Raw genomic sequence first — 27,935 nt, 5'->3', positions numbered from 1 at the left:
ACTCCTCATACCAAAGTATTATGAAATTTTTGAATGGAGTTGTTTATAGTTTCAATAGTAACAGGTATTCTAATTGCTAAATGGTATCTTAGAGATTTCACATTCCATGCCAGGATCATACTAGTAGAACCCAAATCTTCAGTATTACCCAGAGCATGAGCAGGCTGCAGGAGCAACCTGAAAGGGAACACTGAACCATATCACCATTGCAGCACTGAAGGACACATGTAACTCACAACTCTAGTCATCCACAACAGTTGACTCTGTGGAATTATTAAGCTTACTGCTTACAGAGGCTGAAGTCAGTTGGATGCTCTTATCTATAGTGGAGACTCTTCCACCCACAATTTCATCAGTGGTCCTTGTTGTCCTCAGCAAAACAATGAAACACTCAGGAGCAAATACACAACGCAACAAACCATAGCTAGATGTCAAGATTGCAAATATTTCCACAGCTCCTTTGAACTTGCCTTCAGTGCTCAAGCAAGCAGGGACAAAAGAGATCCAGATGATGAAAAAGACCAGCATTCCAAACGAGATGCATTTTCCTTCATAGTAATTATCCGGCAATAGGCGAGCAACAAAGGTTGTTAGAAAGCATAGCAAGGCCAGGAAGATATCAATCCCAAACATAGAGCATAAAAACTCTATAGAACCTTTATCACATTCCAAAATGATCTTTCTAGGGCAGCCTGGGTGGCTCAGCGGTTTAGCGCCACCTTCAGCCCAGGGTGTGATCCTGGAGACCTGGGATGGAGTCCCATGTCAGGCTCCTTGCATGGAGCCTGCTTCTTCCTCTGCCTGTGTCTCTGCCCCTCTCTCTCTGTCTCTCATGAATGAATAAATAACCTTTAAAAAAATTATCTTTCTATTTTGAGATTCTATGTTCTTGTACAATATTGGGAGCTCTAATACTAAGTAGGCTAAACATATGCCAATCTCAAGTAAAACAAGAGATCAGCAAAGACTTCCCGATAATGGGAGTGGATGGATATAAGTTGGATTTTAGAATTAGAAATCCTGTAGGCTTAAAACAGTAAAATAGTCTTTCCAAGAATGTAAGACAGGCAAAGAGAAAAACCTATTGCCAAGTGACCTGGCAGGTCACGCAGGACCAGTTGTATGGCTTGCCAATGAAGAGCATGGAAGACAGCAGTGGGATGACAAGAAAGCTGAATGAGAAAGCCTGGCTCCCGGTCACTGGCGTTCACAAGTGGCGTATGCCTGTATATCACGTACACAATTGTGACTGCCAAGACCGAAGCACCCCAAAGATGGAGCGAATGACAAGCGTGTCGCCCAGGGCCTCATCATAAGCAAAGAATTCCACCTCTTTCAGCACACACATTCTCTTTTGTGCATTTGACCAATAGTCTTCATTACATTGTTCACACTCCCTTTGACCTAATGAACAAAGAAGAGGATGGACTGCAAGAAAATCAATTGTCCCCTTCATCTGCGAATAGCTCAGAGCAGCCAAAGACCTAGTGCAGGACTCATTGAGATCTTTTGTATAGAATGTACTAATATCTTAAAAAAAAAAAAAAAAGAAAGAAAGAAAGAAAGAGAAAAAAGAAAAGAAAAGCAAAAGCAGCAGTACAATTGTCTTAGAGTGTGCAACTAATATTACAGATAGAGAATTATTTTCAGTGTTGGGAATTCAGTCCGCCTTCTTGGTTTCTGCCTTTCCTATACGGGCCTTTTCCAGTAAGATCCCTCTTTCTTTTCCAATTATCCAGTTGAGAAGGGAGGTGTGTATCCTCATAAACCCGAGAACAATCCACAAATGGCTTCCCACTTATGAGAAAATTAAGCTACAAAGGTGAAACAATCAAGAGGGTTGTGATAAGGTTGATTAAGATACAAGTGTTTTCAACCTTCCATTCAACATTACTCCCACCTGCTGAGAGCTTCCTCCGCTTCCCCCTCTCTACTCTCCAGATGCAGATTCCAGAGAGAATAGGCAGCGAAAGAGTGAGAATTGAGGAGGAAAACAAAAATAGTAACCATGTTGACCAAAGTTGAGAAAAAGTTGGCAGCCTTCAGCTGGCCAGAGGCTCTGAGGGAGATTATTACAACATAAGAAAAAGCTATTTGAGATGAATTCATGGCAAATTATCAAATGGATCTCTTTAAGGTTCTTTGAAAGGTGCAGCTGAAGATTGGAATTCCCTTCCAACCGCTCTGACTACTGGACTGGACTTCTCTTGATGTAGCGCAGTGCGGAGACTGTGTCACGTGGGGTCCAGGGAGTTGTTCAGGTTACAGTGCGCCTGTTTTCCATTTAGGGAAAATTTTACATGTTTAAAAATTCTCCTTGAAATAAATTGCTATTGAGGGTCTTTTGGCAAAGGACAAGGACAACTTGTGTTATCTTTAAGGAAAGAGATAAGTGGAGGTAATAGTACACCTGATCCAACATGCTTCATAAGGCTGAGCATACCAAACCCCACTAAAATCCCGGTCATGAAGAGCAGCATTTCAGCAGGTTGTGGAGAAGAATTCATAGAGCGGCAGTTACAGAATTCATCTGTAAGATTCATCCTGCAAACCTTAAGTAACTATGGCCTTGAGTCCATTGGGGATAGAATTCATGATCCTATAATTCCATATTAGAGATAATACAGTAGAATATAGAACTGTAATTCACTTATTTTTCCAATTATTCACTATTTTTTACGTAACTAATGCTTAATCTATTTTAGAAATTGAAATAATTTTAAGTACGTTTCATGAATCCATTTATTCACATTTCATCTTTTAACATTCTTTTCTCTTAAATTCACAGTTGATCTTTTTCCCAACTGCAGCAGCTTTAGAACTAAAGCCTAAGATTATTGTTTTTTTCACACCACACAGTATATCCAACAGCTTGATAGATTATAATGATTTTTGTTATAAGTTGTTCACACCTATTTAGAAAGATGACGCCTAAAGCCCTCTTTACCAAAACATGCTTACTCTAATTGCATTTCAATATCATTGGAAAATACGGCCATCTCTACCTGGTTCCCGAGACTCCTGTCCATCAGCACATGGGATGCAGTCAAAGCGACATACGGGTTCCCCGATGAATCCCCTTCCGGGTTCCAGGATGACGTAGATCAGTACACACCAAATGAGGAAGCTTGCAAAGAGAAATACAATGCATGGAACAAAGTTTCTTCTCTTAAAAACAAACAAAACACTGAGGGAATTCACATCTGGATTTCTATGGCTTTTGTGATATATTGGGGAACCCAGTTAGATGGACAAGGATCAGACAAAGAGAATGAATGACATCTGTAGAGCCTCGAGAGGAATTTTGCTGAAAGTCAGGCTTGTGGTTGAATCTAGAAATTCAGAGTTCATCTTCAAGCTAAGTCATTCCAATTTTGGGGCCTCAGACCAGCCTCCGTGCCCATGGTACTCTGGGGAAGGGACAATTTGACCTACCTACTACTGCTTGGGGGGGCAGTGACCCCCAAAAATTTTGTCTTAAGAACCTGGAAAAGATTTCTTCCCACAAGGTCATCCCAACATGGTCTCAAAGTCAAAGATGTGTCATAAAGGGTCAGTAAAAAAGAAAAACAAAAGATCTTTTCCATGGGAAAAATTGACAGGGCAAAAACGGATATGTGGACAAGGCATAACACTCAAATATTTTCTCATCAATAAAAAATGAATTAAAAAAAAAGAGTTTAGGGAGCTCAATGGCAAATACAAGTGTCCCTCTACATTCCACATGGATGTGCACTTTGAAACCAAGAACAAATGCAAGGCCTGTACATCAGCTTGTATCTTAATGTAAATGAAGAGCTTCATATTTCAAAAGGAGATAAAATGTCGTTTCCATGAAGAAATAAATATTTTGGAAAGTGAATGATCACATTGATGTTTATTTTGGAAAACAGAATTTTCCTATATTGAGTTTTTACATTAAATCTGAATTAGATAACAATAAAAAAAAAAAACATTAGAAATCTCTGGAACCAGTTACGGTACGTAGCAGTACGAAGCGTGTATTAGGTAGGCTTCTTGGAAGGTATGTGCATGACCACAGAATGAACAGGATTTCCTCTCCCCTGACCCAGTTTTCTGCAAAGAGCTCTCCATCTATCTTTCTTTGAAAATCATCATGAACAATGAGCTGATGCCTTTCAATTCCATTTCTCAGTATCCCCAGGATACTAGCTTCTAATCCACTCAACTCACTAAAATGTTACCTGCCACGTCTGCTAGTTTTTCCTCTAGCTACATTTCTCTTTCGTTTCTCTTCAATGTTTGGCATCTTGAGCAACCCCTCCTTGAAATGCAGGCTCCCCTGGCTTCCATTGGGCCTTTTATTTATTTTGTTGGTTCCACATCCTCCACCTTTCTTGTCAACTGTGGGTATTTTCTTAGGTTTGGTCTTTAATCTGCTGCTTTTATCTCTTGATATAAAGCAGCTCATTCACTCTTTGCCTTCAACCAGCAGCTCTAGTTAAGAACTCCCAAACCTTGATGTCCACCACCTGTCCCACCTGAACTCTAATTCCATATTCTCAACTTCCAATATGTCCCTACATTGCGTTTCCACCATCACTTCAAATTCAACATGTCCAAAGCTATCCCTATTAATGCCATTCCTTCTCCCAAATTCCCCATTTCTGTCACTGACACCACCATTCTCATCCATAACCTCCAACCTTATCCTGCATTATTTGCCTATATATACCATCTCCTTCACTCGGGCCCATCTGTTCACCAACCTCCAGACTCAGTTTACCATCATGAGTTAAATCATGCCCTATACTGTCCACTAATTATTTGATGCAGGACACTTCCAAGTCCAGTCTATCAACAAATCCTGCAGCTTCTAACTGAAAGATACCCAGAATCTGACTATTACATCCCACGTCTGTCACATCTATCTTGGCTCAAGCCCCCACCTTATTTTGGATTATATTTTTTTGCTCCTCTAATTGGTTTTCTAGTTTATACTTTTGTCTCCCACCCCAGCCCACTCCTTCAGTTTATTTGCAACATGGCAGACAGGTGATACTTTAAAGATTTTATGTATTTATGTATTTATGTATTTATTTATTTATTTATTTATTTATTTGAGAAACAGGGGGCACAAGTAGAGGGGGGAGGAGGAGCAGAGGGAGAGAGAGAGAGAATATCAAGCAGACTCCAAGCTGATCATGGAGCCCAACGTGGGGCTCAATCTCACAATCCTAAAATCATGACTTAACCCCCAAAAATCATCAGTCCCTTAACTGACTGAGCCACTGGGGTGCCCCAAGAGATGATCCTTTAAACCCTGGGTCAGACCATTACTCTCCTCTCACAAGACTCTTCAGTGGCTCCCCTTTTCACTCAGTGTAAAAGTCCAAGTCCTGAAACAGTCCGTAAGGCTCCATGTGACCTACTCCCTCTTGCCTCTCTTCCCTCTTCTCCCACTACTCCCATCCCCTCAGTCTTTCTACCCACACTGACCTCTTTGCTGTTCCTCCAAAATATAAAGCTCGCCTCCACCTCAGGGCTTTAAAGTTGCTATTCCCTCTGCTGCAATGCTCCTCCCCCAGATAATGCATGGACAGACTTCCAAGGTCACTGCAGGGAGGCCTTCCCAGACCACATTATGTGAAGTTATAACCGTCTCCCCCATCACTCCCTATTTCAATCCTTACTACTTTTTTCCCTCGAGTACTACCACCCTTTAAAATAACACATAATTTATCTATTTGTCTTGTTTATAGCCTATTTTCTCCCACTGAAATGTTAGGTCCATTAGTAAGGGATTTGTTCTGTTTTGTACAGTGACATATCCCTAGTTCTTAGGATAGCATCTAGCATCTATAATACTGTGCTCAATAAATATTGGCCCGATTAATTAATTACACTCTAAGTGCTGTGAAGGCAATGTTTTGGGGGTCTCTGTGTGTATTTTACTTCTTTTCCTGTATCTTGTAGTTTCTGAAATAATAGGTTGGTTCCAAAGAATCCTCCAAAGCTGGTTAATTTTGGAAGGAAGAGAATATCATTTTGAACTTATGAATTTAAAAATGTATGTTCATTTACTGTATTTATTTTCTTTATTGATGCTCAAGTGGTCCAATTTTGACCAGGGAAAATTTCTGCTTGGCTCCCATGTTCTTTGTCTTTTTTTTTTTTTTTAAGTATAGCTGACAAACAATGTGACATTAGTTTCAGATGCACAAAATAGTGATTCTACAAGTCTCTATGTTACCCTACGCTCACCACAAATGTAGCCACCACCTGTCACCGTACAACACTATTGCAGACCACTGACTATATTCTCTGTGCTGTAGCTTTCATCCCCATGACCTACTCATTCCTTACCTGGAAGCTTGTATGTCCCATTCCCTTTCACCCATTTTGTCCATCCTCCCACCTCCCCCTTCCATCTGGCAACCATCAGTTTGTTCTATTTTTTGGTTCATTTTTGCTTTTTGCTTGTTTGTGTGTTTATTTTGTTTTTTAGATTCCACATATATGTAAAATCATATAGTATTTGTCTTTTTCTCTCTAACTTATTTCACCTAGCATCTCATGACTTATTTCACGTCTAGGTTCATTTATGTGGTCATAAATGACAAAATGTCATTTTTTTTTTATGGCTGAGTAATACCCCATTATATACATATACACACCACTTCTTTATCCATTCGTCTGTGGATGGACATTTGGGCTGCTTCCATATATTGGCTATTGTAAATAATGCTGCAATCAACATAGAAATGTATACCTCTTTTTGAATTAGTGTTTTTGTTTTTGTCTATGGGTAAATACCAGTAGTGGAATTATTGGATCATATGGTATTTGTTTTTTTTGATTTTTTGAAGAAACTCCATACTGTTTTCCACAGTGGCTGCACCAATTTACATTCTCACCAATAGTGCACAAGCGTTCCTTTTTCTCCACATCTTCACCAACACTTGTTATTTCTTATCTTTTTGATTCTAGCCATTATGGTAGGTGTGAGGTGATATCTTACTGCAGTTTTCATTTGCATTTCCCTAGTGGTAAGTTACATTGAGCATCTTTTCATGTGTCTGTTTGCCATCTGTATCTTTTTTGAAAATATGTCTATTTGGGTCGTCTGCCCATTTTTTAGTTAGATTATTTGCTTTTTGGTGTTAAGTTGTATAAATTCTTTACGTATTTTGGATATTAATCCCTTATCAGATATATAATTTGCAATATCTTCTCCCAAGTTGGTTGCCTTCTCATTTTGTCAATGGGTTCCTTTGTCATGCAAAAGCTTTTTATTTTGATGTGGTCCCAATACCTTATTTTTGCTTCCATTTCCCTTGTCCGAGGAAACATATCTAGGAAAATGTTGCTAAGATCTATGTCAAAGAAATTTCTGCCTGTTTTTTTTTTTCCCTAGGAGTTTTATGGTTTCAAGCCTCACATTTAGGTCTTCAATACATTTTGAATTTATTTCTGTATATGGTGTAAGCAAGTGGTCCAACTTCATGCTTTTGAATGTAGCCTCCTTTGTCATAGATTAATTGGCCATTTTAGTGTGGGTTTATTTCTGGGCTTTCTATCCTGTTCCATTGATTCTATATGTCTATTTTTGTACCAGATCCATACTGCTTTGATTACTACAGCTCTGTGGTATATTTTAAAATCTGGAATTCTAGTACCTCCAGCTTCATTCTTCTTCTCAAAATTGCTTTGGCTATTTAGGGTCTTTTGTGGTTCCATACAAATTTTCATATTATTTGTTTTAGTTCTAAGAAAAATGCTGCTAGTATTTGGTAGGGATTGCATTGACTGTAGATTGCTTTGGGTAGCATGAATTTTTAATATTAATTATTCCAATCCATGAGAATGGAGTATCTTTCCATTTGTTTGTGTTGTCTTCAATTTTTTTCAACAATGCTTTATAGTTTTCAAAGTACAGGTCTTTCACCTTCTTGGTTAAGTTTGTTCCTAGATATTTAATCTTTTTTGGTGCAATTGTAAACGGAACGGTTTTCTTAATTCTCTTTCTGCTATTTTGTTATTAGTATATAGAAACACAACCAATTTCTGTATTAATTTTGTATTCTGTAATTTTACCAAATTCTTTATTAGTTCTAATAGGGTTTTTTGGGGGGTAGTCCTCAGGGTTTTCTATGATTAGTATCATAGCGTCTGCAAAGAGTAACAATTTAACTTCTTACCAATTTTGATGTCTTTTATTTATTTTTCTTTTCTGATTGTTGTGGCTAGAATTTCCAGTACTATACTGAATAAAGCACTGAGAGTGGACATCTTTGTCTTGTTCCTGATCTTAGAGGAAAAGGTCTCAGTTATTCACCATTGAATATGACATTTGCTGTGGGTTTTTCATATATGGCCTTTATTATACTGAGGTATGTTCCTTCTAAACCCACTTTGGTGAGAGTTTTTATCATGATGGATGTTAAATTTTGTCAAATGCTGTTTTTGCATCTGTTGAAATGATCATATGATTTTTATCTTTCATTTTGTTGATATGGTGGATCATGTCAACTGTTTTGTGAATATTGAACCATCCTCAGATTCCCAGAATAAATCCCACTTGATTGTGGTGAATGATCCTTTTAATGTATTGTTCACTGTGATTTGCTAATATTTTTGAGGATTTTTGCAATAGAGTTATTAATCTCTCCTCATTTTAAAAAGTTCTTTTTTTTCTTTTTTCTGTTTTGCTTAGGTGCTTTCCATTACCCTATCTTCCAGATGTCTAATCTGTTCTTCTGTATCTGCTAATCTGTCCATTTCCTCTAACATATTTTTCATTTCCGTTATTGTATGCTTCAACTCTGATTAGTTCTTTTTTATATTTTCTACCTCTTTGTTGAAGTTCTGAGTTCTTCCACTTTTCTTTCCAGTCCCATGAACATCTTAATGATCATTACTTTAGATTTTATCTCCGTTTCATTTAGTTTTTTTTTCTTTTCTTTTTTTTTTTTTTTTTTTTGGACAGATTATTTTTGTTTAATTTAAATTCAATTTGTCAACATATACTATACCACCCAGGGCTCATCCCATGAAGTGCCCACCTTAGTCCTTGTTACCCAGTTCATTTCATTTAGTTCTTTTTCTGAGGTTTTCTCTTGTTTTTTATTTAGAGCATAAATAAATGTCTCCCCATTTTGCTTGACTTTCTATGTTTGTTTCTATAAACTAGGTGGAACAGTGATTTCTCCTACACTTGAAAGAATGGTCTTATGATGGTTGTTCCCTGTATAGACTATGCCTGGTGATTGGCTGGCAGGCTAGAGCTATGTGGGCTGGGGGTCCCAAGGCATTCTGTGCTGGGGCTGCCCTGGTGAAATGGCGGGAGCTGAAATGGACATGGACTGGGATATTCCTGGGGCTCTTCATAGAGAGGTTACCTTGGTAGGACAGCTTAAGCTGAATGAGTGCAAGGTGGGGGGCCGCTGAGCTGTCTGCACAGAGGGTGCCCTGGCAGGACAGCTGAAGCTAAAGGGAGTATAAGCCAGAATGCCCCAGGGTGCTTGGCACAGAAGTTGCCCTAGTGGGGCAGCTGGAACTGGGGTAGGATGTGGGCTGGAAGGTCCTAGGGTGCTCCATGCAGGGGATGCTCTGATGGGGTGACTAAAACTGAGGCAGGCACAGGCCAGGTGTTCCCAGGGTGTTCTGAACAGGGAGCACTGTTGGCAAGGTAGCTGGAGCTAAAGCAGGCATAGCCAGGAAGTTCCAGAGTGCTTTGTACCAGTGGTGTCCTGGTGAGCCACCTGGAGCTGAAATGGCATGGGCCTGGTGTCTTCTGCTGTGCTCTGCTCCTGTGTCACCTTGGTGTGATAGCTGGAGCTGGAGTTGGCACTGACTAGAAATGTTCTGATATGCACTGCCCTGTGACCTCCTTGGAGAGATGGCTGGAGCTGGTGTGGGCTAGGGGCCCAGAAAACACTGAGGCAACAGGCTGGCAGGGTGCCCAGACTCTGTTCCCATCTACACTATCAAGGTGGAAGGGGACCATAAACCCTGGCACTCACTAGCCCCTCCAACCCAGAGAAAGTTCCAGCAGCTCCCTCCCTCTTTGGCACAGTTCTAAGGCTAATCTATTCATATTCTAGTTGCTTTTTAAAATCTCAGCTTTTTTTTTCTGTGCCCCAGGGCAGACAAATCTGCTCTAGGTCATCTCGGGGCGGTATCCCTCCCTACTGTAGTTCTCAGTGTTGGGGGCGGGCGTTACCTTTGTTACCACGTCTCCATCTCTCTTAGTCTCAAAGTGGACTCTATCTTTTGTTGTGCAGAAGCTGTTCAGTCAGCCTTCAGTTCTTCTTCAGGAGGAAATGCTCTATAAACAGGTATAGATTTGGTGTGTCCATAGAGGAGGTGAGTTCAGTGTCTTCCTATGTTGCCATCTCAGGCTGGAATTCAGGAAAGTGGTTTTTTAGAGGTGGACTCATAGTAGATGCTTAGTTAATTTGTATCAAATTCATTCAAACCGATTTCATTATATAAATATATCCCCAATTTTAATAAAGAAGATAAGAAAAATAAAATTATTATGTTCTAATGAAATATTATTAAAATGGAACTCTACTGTGGCATTTTACTATCCTTCCATCAATTTTTAGTAGAACAAGTTTTCTTTTTTTAGATTTTATTTATTCATGAGAGACACACAGAGAGGGAGGCAGAAACACAGGCAGAGGGAGAAGCAGGGAGCCCAATGTGGGACTCAATCCTGAGATCCCAGGATCATGCCCCGAGCAGAAGCCAGTCGCCCAACTGCTGAGCCACCCAGGTGTCTCTAGAACTTGTTTTCTATGAACCTTATCTAAACAAGTAGTAACATCTCTTTTTTCATGTAAAACATTATATTGAGTACTTACTATATGCTTAGCACTAGGAATACAAAGTGAAAAATCTCAGGCCCCATTCAGGTAGAGAGTTCCAGATCACAGAAGATAGTTAATACTCTAGGCCTAGGGCAGCTCTGTCTTTCTGCAACGATAGAGTGTTACATATCCAGTATGGTACTGCTAGCCACAGGTGGCCAGTGTGACTAAGGAACTGACTTTTAAATTTAATTTAATTTAATTTTTAATTAATTTAAATTTAAAAGCTACTTGTGAATAGGGGCTACCAATTTGGACAGAACAGCTCCAGGTCAAAGAAATAAAATGCAGAAGAGAGCTGTGGCTGGTACTACAGTGACCAATGCTGATAATCTTTTTTTTTGTAACCTGTAAATAACGTACTTAAGTGCTGCCTAAGGATGGGCCAAGAAAGGAGGGAACTGGTGTGTGTGTGTGTGTGTGTGTGTGTGTGTGTGTATGCTTTTGTGAGTATGTATGAGTTTATATATGTTTACTGCCACCCATGGAAAGCAGAGAATAAAAAGAAAAAGAAAGATGAAAAGATAGATTAAAAAGATCTCCTAGGTGTCTAGCACAGCGTAGGAGCTCAGCAATCTTAATTTCCTTGTCACTTTTTCTCAGATCTTTTCCCAGTAGGACTTGGAAACTTAGATCTAGGGGATCTTAGGAAGATCCCTCAGGAAGAGAGAAGATACATGAATAGGAATCTAGATGAAAACAGACCCTACAACCCTGAAAAAAAGTCTGCGGCAGCAGCAAAGACAAACCACTGGCTGCACTGATGCCCACACTCAGCTCTCTCGCTCCTGCTGGTCCCTTCATTCTGAGATCCACATGGAAGATTAAATTGCCGTTGTTTTTCCACCACCCTATCATTTTACTGTGACCTATAGTAAACACTGAACTTGAATATCAAGGGCCCTAGAGTCCCACTCTCCTAGAACTAAGGTTTCATTAAAGGTAAAAAGTTCAGCTGTCTGGGAAGTAATGGGGTTTCTTCATGACTTCTAGTAAGTAGTGAGGTTTCCCCTTAACTTTCTCCAATACTCCTGCAGGTGCTAACTTTATGTCATACCCAGGGGAACCAATCTCTAGCTCACCAACCACTTCTCAGTCCTACATTTAAGCCCTCCTGTTGCTATCAAAGGAGGAGGATAAAATTTGTAATAAGAAGTCAAATAAATAACAATAATTCAATATCAATAATAATCATAATAATAAGGAAAATAATTTTTTTTACATAGGGTACCTGGTTTACCTCCAAAGATAATGCATGTAATCCTCAAACCTTATTTCTACTACCTTTCAGAACAATTTTGACAACAGTATTTTAGAAAGAATTTTGAAGCTTGTGAATCTTTCTCTCCTATAATCTCTCAATAAAAGATTTCTTGAATGACACATCAAAGCTTGTTGACATATATGTGTACCCACATATATACTCTACTGGTAAGCTAGTGTTCCCTACCCCAAATTATATTATGAATTTGTGAATTCTCCCTCACATTCTTTGACCCTGAGAATAAATAAGAAAAAAGGGACGAAGAAATGAACTTCCTCTAGAACTACCATCAGGAAGGGAAAGAAGGACTTCTGGGTTGTCCCAAGATAATGGTAGCTGCTAGACTAGGGAGTCTCTCCACACATCTGCTCAAAAAGACCATACAAACTCAAAAAAATAAAAAAAGTAAATAAAACCACACATAACCCATGACTTTAGCATCATAAAGAACCTGAGAATACTATGAACTTAAAGTTCTTGTATGTAGAGAAATAGCCATTAAATTCCAGCAAGGCCATTTCTAGAGTCCCTCCCTCATCCCTGGGTATGTAGGAAATGGACAGAATCTTGAAAAACTGTGCAGGACAGAGTAAGAGAAAACAGAGAACTTAAGGTTGATGGAGAGCAGACAAATCATTCCTAGAAAGAAAATGTCCCGGCCTATGTTAAAACAGGTCCAAAACTAGAGAGACAGTACCAGCTCCAGGGAAAAGTCTTGAAAGTGGGACTTGAGGTGCCAGTCTCAGGATTGGCACGACTTCAACGGGGTTAGAAGGTATATGGAGAGGGAGAAGTGCCTTTTTGAGATGTGGTAGAAAGAGAAAGAAGAGGGGAAAATTAAGAATCCTGCAGAAACAAGAGAGAACCATAAAACTGAAAGACACATTAGGCTTTCCCTTACGGCAAAAAGCCATATCTTACATGAACTACTCTTCACTCTACTAATAGAAGAAGGCAGTCTAGAATCATGCATTTGTAAAATACCAGAAGCTCTCATCCTTTGTCTATGAACAAAGATAGGTGTAAGTGCCTTGATGTGAGTTTACTGTAAGAAGAAAACAGAAAATGAAAATTAAGACATTGCAGCAGGTCCCTCCCATCAACACACAGACACACAAGCATTGCCCAGAAGAATAATGTAACATAGCATTTTAAATAAATTTTCTGGCACTACAATTAAACAGTCTCCGAAACATACTTGGAGAAGTGCAAAAATATGCTGAGTCAGGTATTTTAAAATTTAAAACATAAACAAATATACAACTGGAAGAAATGGAAAAAAAAAACATTTTACTCAGGAAAGAAACTGAAGAGAAACCCAATTCAGAAACTAAAATTGATAAGGCATTCCAAAACAAAGATATTTGAGTGCAAAGTTATTAAGAGGCCTCGAATAAAAGCAGGAAAACAATGAAAAGAATTGGACAAATCAAGAAAAAGGCAAAAATGGTCAGAGAGGAAGTGGATAAAACAAGACAAAGGAAGTCAAAGCCTTTGATTGGAGTATGTGGAGAAGAAAAACAAAAGGATAGAATGAATAAACTATAGTCCAAGAAAAAAACACTCCAAAAACAAAATACCTGAATCTGTATATAGAAAAGATATGTACTGTATTTGAAAAAAAATGACTTGGAATAGCCAACTCCAGAGGGCTGATATTCCATAGTGCCTGAAACAATATAGAAATGCAATTCTCTGTGTCTATAAACAGAAGAAGATGTCAAAGTAACTCACCTTTGCTGATTCTGTCTTCCAAAATATCGTTGCATTCTTTTTCATCATGAGTTCAAACTTAGAGTTTGTGACTATATATTCTCCGACCTTCACAAAGGCAATCTCTCCGTGATCACCTACTTGCCAGTTCAGAATATCATAGTGCCCAGTCACATCTCCGTTTTCATCAATTTCTCTTCCCTCTCCATTATGGGCAGCGAACTTAAATGTCTCCAAATTGTACATTCACTAGAAAACAAAGAGAAAAAAAATAAGAATAAAAAAGCAGTTTGTAAATATCTGATTGTCTAGAGAATGGGGTTTATGAAGAAATAGGTACTAATGATAAAATGAAGAAATAGGTACTAATGATAAAATGTGCCTCTATGTTCCTGTTGTGAAAAGAGTGTTGAAAGGCAAAGGTGGGAACCCTGGGTGGCGCAGCGGTTTAGCGCCTGCCTTTGGCCCAGGGCATCCTGGAGACCCGGAATCAAACCCCACGTCGGGCTCCCGGTGCATGGAGCCTGCTTCTCCCTCTGCCTGTGTCTCTGCCTCTGTCTCTCTCTGTGTGACTATTATAAATAAATAAAAATTTAAAAAAAAGAAAAAAAGAAAAGGCAAAGGTGAGGGAATACTAATTGTCTTAGGAAAATTTAGTTTTCCCCAGGAAGTAGCCATCTGAGCTGGGTTTTTAAAAATTAGTAGAAATTTGCCTGACAAATATGGGGGACATGGAGAATCTGAGCCAAGGGTATAACATGTGGGACAAGGACCCCTCCCCAAACCAGAAAGGCCAAACAACTTGGTGGAAAGAGTCTGAATTGTGATGTCTGATGATCTGACATATTTTGGCTCTTTCAAACATCGTGACCTTGGGCAAGTCATACATCTGAATAATCACTAGTTTTCTGGTCTGTAAAGGGAGGGAAATTATTCCTGCCCTATCTCTGTCATTAGAGCTTAATATAAATTTAAGCCTTTAGTAAGTCAATATCCCAACGTTGTGAAAATCACTATCCGTCCTGGCCACTCCGGGTCACCTGCCCTTGTACCTCTCCTTCCTTTTACCATATGTTGTTCTCAAGCAACATAAGGTCCTACATCAGAGTTCACAAGCGGATGACTGTTACCGGCAAGTCCACTGGGAAGAGGCCTTTTTTTTTTTCCCTTTTCCAATCTTCAGAAGAGTTAAGAAAGGAAATGTTCAAAGGCTCTCAGTCCCTGACCGTTCTCTAGAACAACACTGACATAATTCCATCTGTTTATCACCATTGGATGGTAGGACACAGATCCCTACCATCCAGGTATGAAAGAGAATTTAGAGATGTGTCCAAATAAGAGTAAAAGGGCTTTACAAATATACATACTCTGATCAAACCTGCTAACGGAGAAGCTGAGAAGAATGAGCATGGTGTACATTGTCATTTTAGTCGTAAGTTAAAAAATTATACTTCAGTTTGTTTACGAAGCATTCTCTCTCTTTTTTTTTTTTAATGAAGCATTCTTAATGAGCCTGTTAATCCTCTCCTGTTGAGGTCTTCCCTTTCAGTTTTAACTTACTGATACTGCACGGGGTTTGTGTCAAGTAGTGTGAATCGTGCCATGGACTATCCCACCAACATTCACCCTGACACTGTGTGGCCCCAGTCTCTTCTGTGTCATTCTATTTTTTTTTTTAAAGATTTTATTTATTCATGAGAGAGAGAGAGAGAGAGAGAGAGGCAGAGACACAGGCAGAGGGAGAAGCAGGCTCCATGCCGGGAGCCCGATGCGGGACTCGATCCCGGGTCTTCAGAATCACACCCTGGGCCAAAGGCTGAGCCACCCAGGGATCCCCTCTTCTGTGTCATTCTAATACATATTTGTTGCTCTTTGAGAAAATTTAAATTATAATATTGAAATATTCAAATAATGAATTAGAGGATTCTTATTTACCACATAGGATTCTTTTTATTCTATCAAAAAAAAAAAAGCACCCAAAGAATTTCTTTTAAAACGAAAGAACTGCCCTATGACCTTTAAAATATAACTTAATTTCTCATTCTGAATTTGCCACAACGTCCCCCGTACCAAGGAACACACCTGGCACTCAGATCTTGGTTTACAAATTCCATTCTCGGGTAATTGGAAACAGGAGTCTTCGGAGAAACGGCCGACTACTGACCTGAGGCAGAGAAAGTACAAGATGAGCGCGGAACATCTTGAGGTTCCAGAAAATAAGGAAGTGCCCACAAATGATAAAGACGTGTCAAAAGGAAACAAAAGCCACTCAAAGTGGCTCCTAGCAGTCAAATCTGGGAAATTTTGAGCAACAGAATAAATAATGAGAGTTTTGGATTATTCTACTCAAAGAGAGATAAACATCCTTGAGTCCCTATTGATATCAGTAAATCAGAGGTGGGGAGTAGAATTCTAGCTAATAAATGTAGAAGGGATGAGGGGAAATGGGAAATCACCAGTTTTTTAAACAACTCGGTAAGGGCTGTTTCAGGCAAGAATCATCATCAATGGATGTTAAAATTTGTGGCCAAGCCATGATGAGAAACATTATTTTCAGATCCTCAAAATATTGCCCCTACGAGGTAATTGTTAATCACAAAGGGAAACAGAGATACTTTAGAGTGGAAAAGCATGGTGACATCACTGGGTGATGAAAGTTAACGTCCAGAATAATAATTCATAATGACATCACGTACCTCTTGATATGAGACATAAGAATACATCACTTCTATGGTATTCTTGCCAGAAATGCGTAACCTTAATGTAATCATGAGAAAAAAAATTAGAAAAACCCAAAACATTTCAAAATAACTGGCCAACGCTTATTAAAAAAACACATGTCCAAGTCATGAAAAGCAAGGGAAGAATGGAGAAGTGCCACAGACTGGAGGAGATGAGATGGACACAAAACTAAAGGCCTGTGGGGTCCACTGGAAAATAAAAATAAAGCTGTGGTGGTTCTTACGACTGTGGGCCCTGCTGGGAAGGACAAGCACCGTGGTGCTGCTCAAGAATAGAGTCAGGAAAGGAATGATGCCATCGAGGACGCTGGCAGTGCCAGACCGCCCGCGGCGTGCGTGGTCCCTTCTGGCGGTACTGAAGGTGTAAGCAGAGGAGCGCTCTGATAAGGTGTGCATCTTGCTGAGATCATCCGGGCTGCTGCGTCCGACCACGAATTGCGGGGCCATCAGAACTGAGGCAGGAGATCGGAGGGCCCCATGTCCCAGATGACCTTGGGTAGCCTTCTCCAGCTGGCCTCCGTGCCTTCGCATGGAGGCTGAAGTCTCCCTCACAGTAGGGATGGCCATGTAACCAGGTTCCGGCTAATGGGGTGTCAGGATGACTGTCACTTCCAGGAAGCATCCTAATACGGAGGGGTCCAACATCTTTGCCCTTTGTCCTTCCTGCTGGTTACAGGCCCGACGTGGTGGTCGACGTCCAAGTAACATCGGGAACAGAGAAACAAGGTAGAGGGAGTGAGATCCCTAGGCCATCCTCCGGCCCTGGAATGCTGCTCTCTGACTCCACTCCCATGGAGGGGAAAAAAACAAACAAAAAAACGACTTTGCATCAGGTGCTGTTTGGGAGGGATTTTCCGTCGTTCACAACGAACCTGAGAAGAGCTCTGGGAACAAACGGAGACTTAAAAATGTTCCTTCAGGTCCCACAGACAAGCTATTCCTGCAGACGGGCGTGTGATAAAATCACGGCTATTCCACACAAAAGCAAGTCAAAGGTCTTACTAGTGTGAGTTCTTTCAGTGTCAAACTACATCATGAAGTCAAACCAACCAATGGCTGAGCTGCCACGGTTCAAAGCCAGGTGCACGTGCACAGGTGCTTCCCGCAGTGAGGCCGTGTCCTTCCTCAAGGTCATCCCTTCAATAGGACCTCCTATATATGATTCCATAGCCCGATGACCGCCAATTCCTTTATAAGTGACAAACTGTTCCTACTTTCTCTTTTCTCTACTACTTGTCCTATTCCTACTCCGATAGCGAAAGTTTACATGCTTCTTTGGAATCTCACCAGCGGCAGCGGCATGGAGATCATATGTAGAAAAGAATCTCATTTAGGAAGCACAGATGCCTGATTTTTAATCCTGGCTCCATCATTAGTGTAAGATCCTGGACAAGTTCCTTAAACTCCCTGAACCTGTTTCCTCATGAGTAGAATCAGGGTGATGCTATCTACATCTTAAGTACATTAAGTACACCTAACATATATCCAGTATATTAAAATAAAATCTTGGGCTGCCCCGGTGGCACAGCGGTTTAGCACTGCCTGCAGCCTGGGGTGTGATCCTGGAGACCTGGGATCGACTCCCACATCAGGCTCCCTGTGTGGAGCCTGCTTCTCCCTCTGCCTGTGTCTCTGCCTCTCTCTCTCTCTCTCTCTCTGTGTCTCTATAAATAAATAAAATCTTTAAAATAAATAAATAAATAAAATCCTTAAAAAAATAAAATAAAATCTTTAAAATATATATATATCCAGTATATTATAATGAATAATACACTCATTAAATTAATATATGTGATAGTACAACAATTTAATATAATCAGTATATTAGGTGGAACAACCAGTGTGAAAATGTCACATAGAAGATTTCTTTTCCAGGGGCGCCTGGGTGGCTCAGTGAGTTAAGCGTCTGCCCTCAGCTTGGGTCATGATCCCAGGGTCCTGGCCGGGCTCTCTGCTTAGCCGGGAGCCTGCTTCTCCCTCTCCCTGCTGTTCCCCCTGCTTGTGCTTTCTCACACTATCAAATAAATAAAATCTTAAAAAATTGATAATATAACATGGGTAGGGGGGAAGGACTTCTTTTCCTTCTTTGCAGATCTACTGCAAGGATTTAATCGAGAAAATCAGTCTAGAGTTTTCTAGCCAGTGTCTGGACCACCTTTGGTTTTTGATGGAAGACAGAGCTCATGGCAACCATTCCACTGAACTGCAGGAAGCACACAGCTAAGGTGTCAGCTGTGTCACCCAACCCCTCCTCTCAGTTCAGTTTCTCAGTATTTTCCTGTTCCTCCTACATTTGTATCCGCAGCTTGATAACATAAATATGCTGTAAATGCTATTTTTTACAATTACTTCAAACTCTCCCATTACTTTAGTAACACAAATAAGCTTAGCCATCAGTCACATTAATAAATCTTGGCTATGGGGATTCCTGGGTGGCTCAGTGGTTGAGCGTCTGCCTTTGGCTCAGGGCACTTGTCCCAGAGTCCCAGGATTGAGTCCCATGTCAGGTTCCTTGTATGGAGCCTGCTTCTCCCTCTGCCTCTCTCTCTGTGTGTCTCTCATGAATAAATAAAATCTTAAAAAATAATAATAATAAAATAAAAAATAAATCTTGGCTATATTTTAATGACCCATCCTTAGAAATAGTTTAACAGTTTTGTTTATATTTTATTTTTTAAATTAGAATATTTTATTTTATTTACTTATTTTTTATATTTTCTTAATAGTCCATTCTTCCTAATATCAGCTGTTCTTAAGTTAAAACATGTCACAAGTCTCTGAATTTAAAAATAATCTGATGGTCACCAGAGGTGGGTGGGAGGACGTGTGTAAAATAGACGATGGGGATTAAGGAGTGCACTTGTTGCAAAGAGCACAGGGTGATGTATGGAACCATTAAACTACTATATTATATGCCTGAACCTAATATAACACTGTATGTTAACAGAAATTGAAATAAAAACTTAAGGAAAAAAAATAAAAACAAAAAATATTTTAAGTAAAAAAAAAAAAAAAGTCCGTAAAGTTAACATCTCAAAATTCTAGCTATCTCGTGAACTGTGCTGGCTCATTTCAGTATGTTATTGTATGGAATACAAAGAGCAATGAGTAATAAGTTTTAATATAGGCAAGAAACACAATGAGTTCCTTATATCACCTAGCAACCAACCAACCAACCAACCAACCAACCAAGCAGTACTTTCCCATCACTACTCTGTGCCTCCCCACCAGCTACGGGGTGTGGTGCCTGGTGAGATGCTAACATACAAATCAACAACTCACAACCTCAAGGCAAAAAGTAAAGCAGGATCCGAAGGGCCGTAGGAGAGTCTGCAATGCGGGCCTGGGTGGCTCAGTCCTAAATAATCCTCAATACATTCTCTCCGTTCATTGGAAGTCCTTGATGCTATATGACTCTCCTTTCTCTCCTTACTTTCCTATAGGTTTCTCTTGCTTTCTTCTGGACATTAATTATAATAAAAATTATGAAAATACAAAAAAAAATAAAATAAATTATGAAAATACAATAATACAACACAAAATTTCTATATACTATATACACCATGACTCCAATTTATTCATTTTTCCTGCCATGATTTGATTGTTAAAGTGGAGAGGGGTTTTTGTTTGTTTGTTTTAAATTTAAATTTAATTTAGTTAACATATAGTGTATTATTACTTTCAGGGGTAGAGTTTAGTGATTCATCAGTTGCATATAACACTCAGTACCCCTTCTATCAAGTGTGCTCCTTAATGCCCATCACCCAGTTACCCCATCCCCCCACCCATCTCCCCTCCAGCAACCCACGTTGAGAGATTTTTTTAACTGAAGAATGTCTTCTTCTCACCATTCTCACATATAACCATAATTAAGATGTCTCCCCCTTTCCATCGCCAGGTATTAAAGGGAAAAATATTTCTCTTATAACCCACTACCACATTTTTTTCAATTTCTTCTCCATTGAAAAATAACTATTCTATTCCCAACTCTTGTTCTTTAAACTTTAAAAGCAAGGGGGCACCTGAATGGTTCAGTTGGTTAAACATTTGACTCTTGAGCTTGGCTCAGGTCTTTTTTTTTTTTTTTTTTTTTTTTAAGATTTTATTTATTTATTCATGAGAGACAGAGAGAGACACACAGAGACACAGGCAGAGGGAGAAGCAGGCTCCATGCAGGGAACCTGATGTGGGACTTGATCCCAGGACCCCAGGACCTGAGCCAAAGGCAGATGCTCAACCACTGACCCACTCTAGTGCCTCTCAACTCAGGTCTTGATCTCACAGTGGTGAGTTCAATCCCCACATGAGGCTCCACACTGGGTGTGGTGTCTACTTTAAAAATGTTTTAAAATTTAAAAAATAAAATAAAATAAAATAAAATAAAATAAAATAAAGGCAAGGACCCCAAGAATTTTTGTCTTACTAGTTTCTATAGCTATAGTATCTAACTCCACATCTTCTACTCAATAAATGTTTTTCATTAAATGTCTAATAGCAAATTGCCTTGCTGGCAAATTAGATTTCTCCTCCATGTTTCTTTGTGGGGGGGGAGGGGACGGAGGGAGGTTAGTTTAGTTTTTTTATTTATTAAGTAGTTACTGAGTTCTATGAGTGCTAGACATGATAAGTCCAACACAGAACAAGATAGACACTGCCGTGTACACGTGAAGAAACAGAAAAATACCCAAGCAGTGACCAAATCATAAAAACAGTGATAGAATGAATGTAGGGGCCATAAGATAGAAAGGATGGATTATACCCTGGAGGACAAAACAGCCAAGCTGAGGCTTGAAGGATGACATAACAGGGATGAGAGCTGCAGACAAAGGGGACAGTAGGTGTGAAGGCACGTTCTCAGAAATACAACATGAAACATTCTAGGAATGGAAAGATCGGTACTTTGAGAGGATAAAGTGGGAGTGGGTATGGCACAGGAAAATGGAGACTGGGGAACCAGAAGGTGCCAGAACACGAAGGGCTTCATCATCCTAAGGTAGTTGGTTTCCAAATTGACTCAGGGGGCGATATGCATCAGCATATATGTTTTTGAAATAAATATAGCAATATCTTGTTTAAGGTAATATAGCAATATATTTTAAGAGCTAGAAAAATGTTCACCTGCTTTGAGTCAATAATTTTACCCCTGAGAATTTATCTGAGCAAACTGTTCTTCCCCCAAGGAAAAAGCTCTATATACCCCCAAACTGTTCATTGCAAAATGATCTATAATATTGAAAAACTTACATGCAAGAACTTACATGCTCAGTGATAATAAATTACTGTATAATGACGTGATGGGAACATTTCTATCATTAAAAAACTATAATTAGAAAGATCACACAGCAGCACGCATATACTATGAAGTGAAACAGGCCATATGCAATGTTATTTCTGTCCTATAATTAAAACTACATATAAATTACATGAACATTTGGACAAGTATCACAGGGAAATTTTTATTTTTATTTTTATTAAAGATTTATTTATTTTAGAGAGAGAGGAAGAGAGCAGGGGGCAGGGGCAAAGAGAGAGGCAGTGAGAATCTTAAGCAGACTCCTTACTGAGTGCAGGGCCCTCAGGTAGGGCTTGATCTCATGACCCTGACATCACGACCTGAGCCAAAACCAAGAGCCCAAAGCTCAATGGTCTGCACGACCCAGGTGCCCCCAACGGGAAAATTTTTTAAATAAGCACAGGAGGGGATCCCTGGGTGGCTCAGCGGTTGAGCGCCTGCCTTTGGCCCAAAGCATGATCCTGGAGTCCCGGGATCGAGTCCCACATCTGGCTCCCTGCATGGAGCCCGCTTCTCCCTCTGCCTGTGTCTCTGCCTTTCTCTCTCTCTCTCTCTCTCTCTTTCTCTCTGTGTGTCTCTCATGAATAAATAAATAAAATCTTAAAAAAAATAAGCACAGGAGAATTATTGGAAGGGTGGGATTTGGGGCAATTTTTCTTTCATTCTCTAATTTCCATTATGATATTCACAGTCCATCGTACACCATATATCTCCTCCCCCCACCCCAGAAAATTTCTCTAAATCATAACTTCATTTAGATCAACCAAAACAAGAATTAAAACACTCTCTCTCTTTCTCCTTCCAGTTCACGGCCTTTCTCTTGTCTGAGCAACATGCTCAGAATAGAAAAGCCTTCCTCCACTTGATGGGATGAGCACTGGGTGTTATTCTATATGTTGGCAAATTGAACACCAATAAAAAATAAATTAAGAAAGAAAGAAAGAAAGAAAGAAAGAAAGAAAGAAAGAAAGAAAGAAAGAAGAAAGAAAGAAGAAAGAAGGAAGGAAGGAAGGAAGGAAGGAAGGAAGGAAGGAAGGAAGGAAGGAAGGAAGGAAGGAAGGAAGGAAAGAAAAGTCTTCCTTTTCAATGTAGCTGATGACCAAGCAAAACTAGTATCTTGTTAACTTTGGAGAACTTCTCCAAACCCAGCTTGAATTTCCACACCTGGTCTAGTTAGGTTAACGATGCCAAAATGAAATTACTACCAGATTAGAAACACTTTGGACCCTGAGCACATCCTAAACTGGGCCAGTCCGCTTGGGACTCTCCCACAGGGAGGGCAATTGCATCACAGGGAGGAGCATTAAGGGTCTTGGAGAACACTGGAGACGGAGATGAGAGGGGACTGCTGACAGTATGGATGACAGTGAATTGTAATTTTGAAGGCCATATATCAGGTTTTAAAACAGAATGTTAATATCCAAAATGTATAGACATATTCAAGATGGATTAAAGTGCTGGGGAAAGTTTTAGCCTCGTACGGCATAACCATGAGCAATTTGGGATTCAGTCAAAAAGGCTAGGAGACAAGCAGAAGCCCCACAATGAGGCCTTGCATGACTGAGCCACACTGGAGACAAGGAACTGACTTTTTGGATGCCCTGGACCACATGAAACAAGCTTCACACACAACATCATGAGTCACAGTGTCATCAGACTTCTCAGCAGCAACACTGAAAGTCAGAAGGTGCTGAAGAAATCCTTCAAAGACGCCTCAGAGTTCATATTAAGGTTAAAAACGGAATAAGCACACACCTTCTCTCTGCCACTGATTATAATTAAACTCGCTGGACAGAACAAGTGAAGCGACTACCAATTACTCTGAAAATTAAATAAGAACAGATGGACTACGTAGGAAAAATCAAAATATCCCTTACATGGAGAATTTTTTTTTTTAAGATTTTATTTACTTGTAAATGGAAGACACGGAGAGAGAGGCAGAGACACAGGCAGAGGGGGAAGCAGGCTCCACGCAAGGAGCCCGACGTGGGACTCGATCCCAGGACCCCGGGGTCACTCCCTGGGCTGAAGGGGCACTAAACCGCTGAGCCACCCAGGCTGCTCATGGCAAATTATTTTTTAAATGGGACATACTTACTTCTCTGTCTCTCTCTCTCTCTCTCTCTCTCTCTCACACACACACACACACACACACACACACACACTTTAGTTATGGAAAGAACATCAGGATTTCAACCACAATGGACGTGAAAGGGGGGATTTTTATTTAAAAACTTACCGATTGGCTTTTTTTCCCCAATACGCCTTGCTAGGAAGATAACCTTCAGAAATTCTGTTGAACAGTGAGGAAGAAATTAAGTGTATTTACAAAACATAAGTGTACTATGACAAACTCTAGTTTTCATTCTATATTTTAGAGACTGAATGTGTAAACTTTGGTAATAAATAATGGACTGACTCTACAGCAACGTGGCCGTGAGCAAAAGCCCTTCTCATCCCTCTTTCCTTTGCTTCCCTGTAAGAATGAGGAGGTCCAGGAAAGAGATAAGTAGATTTATTGCAAGACTTTCCTTTTGCCAACATTACTGTTTATCCATCCCTCCAATGATACTTCAGATATGTAGCATGAAATAAGATCAAAGGAAAAGAGCTGTGATCAGTAAAGATTTAATTGTACAAGGAGTTGCTAAGGGTCTGCCTTTGGCTCAGATCATGATGCTGGGGTCCTGGGATCGAGCCCGACGTTGGGCCCTCTGCTCAGCAAGGAGTCAGATTCTCCCCCTCTCTCTCTGTCTCTCTCACTCTCTCTCAAATAACAAATCATCTTAAAAAAGAAGAAGTTGCTAAAAATTTTACAGCATGCATTTATAATCATGATTAGCAGGCAGCATCATAGAAATGCTTACTGTATAATGTGCGATGCCCAAAATAAAATTGTGTCCATACAAACATTATATGGTCTCATTCATTTGGGGAATATAAAAAATAGTGAAAGGGAATAAAGGGGAAAGGAGAAAAAATAAGTGGGAAATATCAGAAAGGGAGACAGAACATGAAAGACTCCTAACTCTGGGAACTAGGGGTGGTGGAAGGGGAGGTGGGCGGGGGGTGGGGGTGACTGGGTGGCGGGCACTGAGGTGGGCACTTGATGGGATGAGCGCTGGGTGTTATTCTGTATGTTGGCAAATTGAACACCAATAAAAAATTTATTTAAAAAATTGTGTCCATACTGTGGTCAGAACTACGCAAAAATTATGGCTGCATTTATATACAGGGCTGAGAAAGAACATAGGAAAAAGCTGCTTTGTTATGGTAGCAAAGTAGTGGATAGTTGTTTTCCTTTGTTTTAACTTCTGGCATTCTTTTCAGAGCTGAAGTGGGGGGGGGTGTGCATGCACACACACACACACACACACACACTCACATCTAAACCTTGTTTACCTTTCTTAGAATGCGTTGTTAGTAAATTCAGATTATCAGTCGTGGATCCCGTGTCCTCAGGTGACAATTTCGGCAGGAGGAGAGGAGGGCAAAAACCTTCCAGGGAAAAGACTCTCACCATGAATCTCGGCTCAGAAATAAATGGGCAGCCCCACACTTGTGTATTTTCCCTGGAGGAGAGCTTAGCACAGTAACTATTCACAATGGAGCTGCACCGCTGCATCATTTGCATCATTCTGCGTTGGAGCTTCTCAAACTTGACTGTGCCCACGAATCCCCAGCAGGTCTTGTCAAAGTGCTGCTTCGGATTCAGCAGAGGTGGGATGCAGCCTGAGATGCCACATTCTTAACAAGCTTTTAGGGGCTGCTGCTGCTGCTGCTGGTCCACCATCCGAAGAGCACTGCGCTATATTGTACAAAACCCATCTTTTTTCCTTTCTGAGGTACAGAAGTAGGAAAGGACCCAGTTGAGACCGAGCTTTTCTTGTTTCCAAGCAATCCTAGGGTGTCCACCTTTGAAGAGCCTGAGACCCAGCAACAGGAAGTACCTTTCCTACCCTAAATAGTGTCAGGGTCATGGCTCCAGTTCCAGACTCTGACCCCCCACCCCCCACTCCTCCATCCCCACCACTTATGCTTCGTGCAAAAAGAAGACAAGAAGAGCAGCTTACCCTTTGCATTTTGCTGATGCTGGCTTCAAAATACACCCATCTGCCAGGATGGTCCTGCAGTGAATAGGAAACTGTCCTCTGATAACAAGCAAATGATTTGGGGCATCTATGTACCCACTCAGCTCAAACGTGCTCAGCAAATGATGGGGGTGTTCTTTCTCTTCTTTGCCTTTGATGCCATATTCAGCCCAGAAAAAAAAAAAAAAAGCAAGAAATCCTAGAGCCAAGCATGTCTTTCTGCAGGCCATTTTAATAAGGTGGGTGTGGGAGAAACAACCAAGGTTAAAAGCTTTATCAAGGCACCTTGCTAGCGCGTTACAGTTACTGTGTGCGTGCAACGTCCCAGCGGCCTCAACTTGTCACTACCTGCCACGTAATGGTCAGGCCTCAATCCATCACAGAGCCTCCCACTCACCTGCAATGTATGAATCTGGCCTAGAAGCTGAGTAATCCTTTTGAAAAGAGCCTCATAAAAATCTCCTTTATGCTTAGCAATAATATATAAGTGACAAAATAGTGAGTTTTGAGTTTAAAAGAGTCGTTTCATTTTGTAGAACTTGTTCCTTTCTTTTTGATTACATGTCAGCCTCATTCATTTTCACGTCAGTCACCCTTGGGGGAGCAGCTCGTGCCCCAAAGGTGAGGAAGGGCATTCCACTGCATCACAAAGCATTTTAAAAAGATGACACCAGGCCAACCTCTTTACTTCAGGATACAGAAAAAGTCAGGTAGAAAACCTTAGAGGATTTGGAAGACATCATCTGGAATCTGCATTCTATCACTTGCATTAGTGTGATGGTAGGAAAGCCACCTAACCCCTGTGCCTCAGGGCCTCCTCCGTGACTAGGATCATAAGCTACCCTAGAATAATTTTGTAAAGCTCATAAGAGTCCAAGGAACATTTTTCACAGGCATCATTTTCTTTAACCTCCACTTCAAGATGAGGTGCTGCCCTCCGCTCTCTTCACTGACCTCGTCACCGGTTCAGGCACAAATGTCTGAGAATTTCTAGATTCCTTGCTGAGAAGCCCCTCTCCTGCCTTCTCGCTAGGCCCCTCTCAGAGATATCCCCCAATTTCTTTCTCCGGGTCCCTTTTTGATGCTTCTCAAACATCTCCTCTTGGAGTATAAAATTTTAGAGTATTTTCAGAGAACAACCCAATAATATGTATCAGCAGCATGAAAAATGTGTATATCCTTTGATCATGTGATTTTACTTTGAAATAGTGATCTCAAGGAAGCCACGGAGATCCACACCAACATTGTGTACAAGGATATTAAGTACGGTCTTATTTATCATAGTGAAAATAGAACTAAATGTACACAATGGAGAATTCCTAAGATTAATTATAATCTATTCACATGAATAGATTCACAAAGGAGCTATTGAAATCATATTTTAGAAAAATACTCACAAGGGAAAAACAATATGCTTAAAGTGAAAATAACAGAGAACAAAACAAAGTTTTTTTCTAGGAAGATAATTTCACATTTGGTTATAATATCCATCTCCCAACAGCTTGAAATAAAAATTTCCATGGTCTTCAATTAAACTGTATGCCACTTTCTTTCTTTTTCATTGAAATACTTTCCCAATCACTCTATGTGTTCAATCTTCTGTTTAACACTCAGGTATGGGTTTTTGGAAAGGCCGCAGGTCACCAGACTATGAAGTGGTGAACTGGTCCCTGTTTTGGAAAATCTTTCAGGTGTTTATCCAGAAATATATATATATTCATGAAATTCTGAGCCATCATCATCATCAAAACCTGCTTCATTGTTCATTGGAAACTCCCACAGCTTCCCCTCTCTCGTCCACTGGATCATCTCTCCAAAACCATTCTGAGGCAACTGTTCACTTACCTTGGCTAACTGCCTAGCACATTCTATATCCCAGAGTGAAGGTGCAGTCTCTGTTTCAGGTGCCTCTACACGAACTGCCTTAAGGTCAAAAATATTAAGTCTCTTCCCTTTGAGCATATTTGTCCTAAGACTTTTTTTTAAGATCATTGA

General features: G+C 40.2%; 1 long non-coding RNA gene and 1 pseudogene across 1 annotated transcript in view; both read right to left on the bottom strand.

Moving 5' to 3' along the window:
- The window catches only part of LOC111092010, a 51,772-nt gene extending 25,949 nt beyond the window's left edge, over positions 1–25,823 (bottom strand). The window contains exons 1-7 of the long non-coding RNA XR_005376749.1: positions 25,252–25,823; positions 24,089–24,142; positions 16,512–16,572; positions 15,898–15,979; positions 13,837–14,064; positions 10,187–10,364; positions 3,006–3,127 (exon numbers count right to left, since the gene is read on the bottom strand). This is a non-coding gene — a long non-coding RNA (uncharacterized LOC111092010). The remainder of the gene's footprint in view (positions 1–3,005; positions 3,128–10,186; positions 10,365–13,836; positions 14,065–15,897; positions 15,980–16,511; positions 16,573–24,088; positions 24,143–25,251) is intronic.
- Positions 144–14,152, bottom strand: VN2R308P (vomeronasal 2 receptor 308 pseudogene; annotated as a pseudogene).
- Positions 25,824–27,935: the final 2,112 nt, after the last annotated feature.

This window comes from Canis lupus, chromosome 23 (genome assembly GCF_011100685.1).
Source record: "Canis lupus familiaris isolate Mischka breed German Shepherd chromosome 23, alternate assembly UU_Cfam_GSD_1.0, whole genome shotgun sequence".
In the NCBI taxonomy this organism is placed as follows: domain Eukaryota; kingdom Metazoa; phylum Chordata; class Mammalia; order Carnivora; family Canidae; genus Canis; species Canis lupus.
The sequence above is the reverse complement of the archived record's forward strand: the minus strand, read 5'-3'. Positions and strand labels throughout refer to the sequence as shown.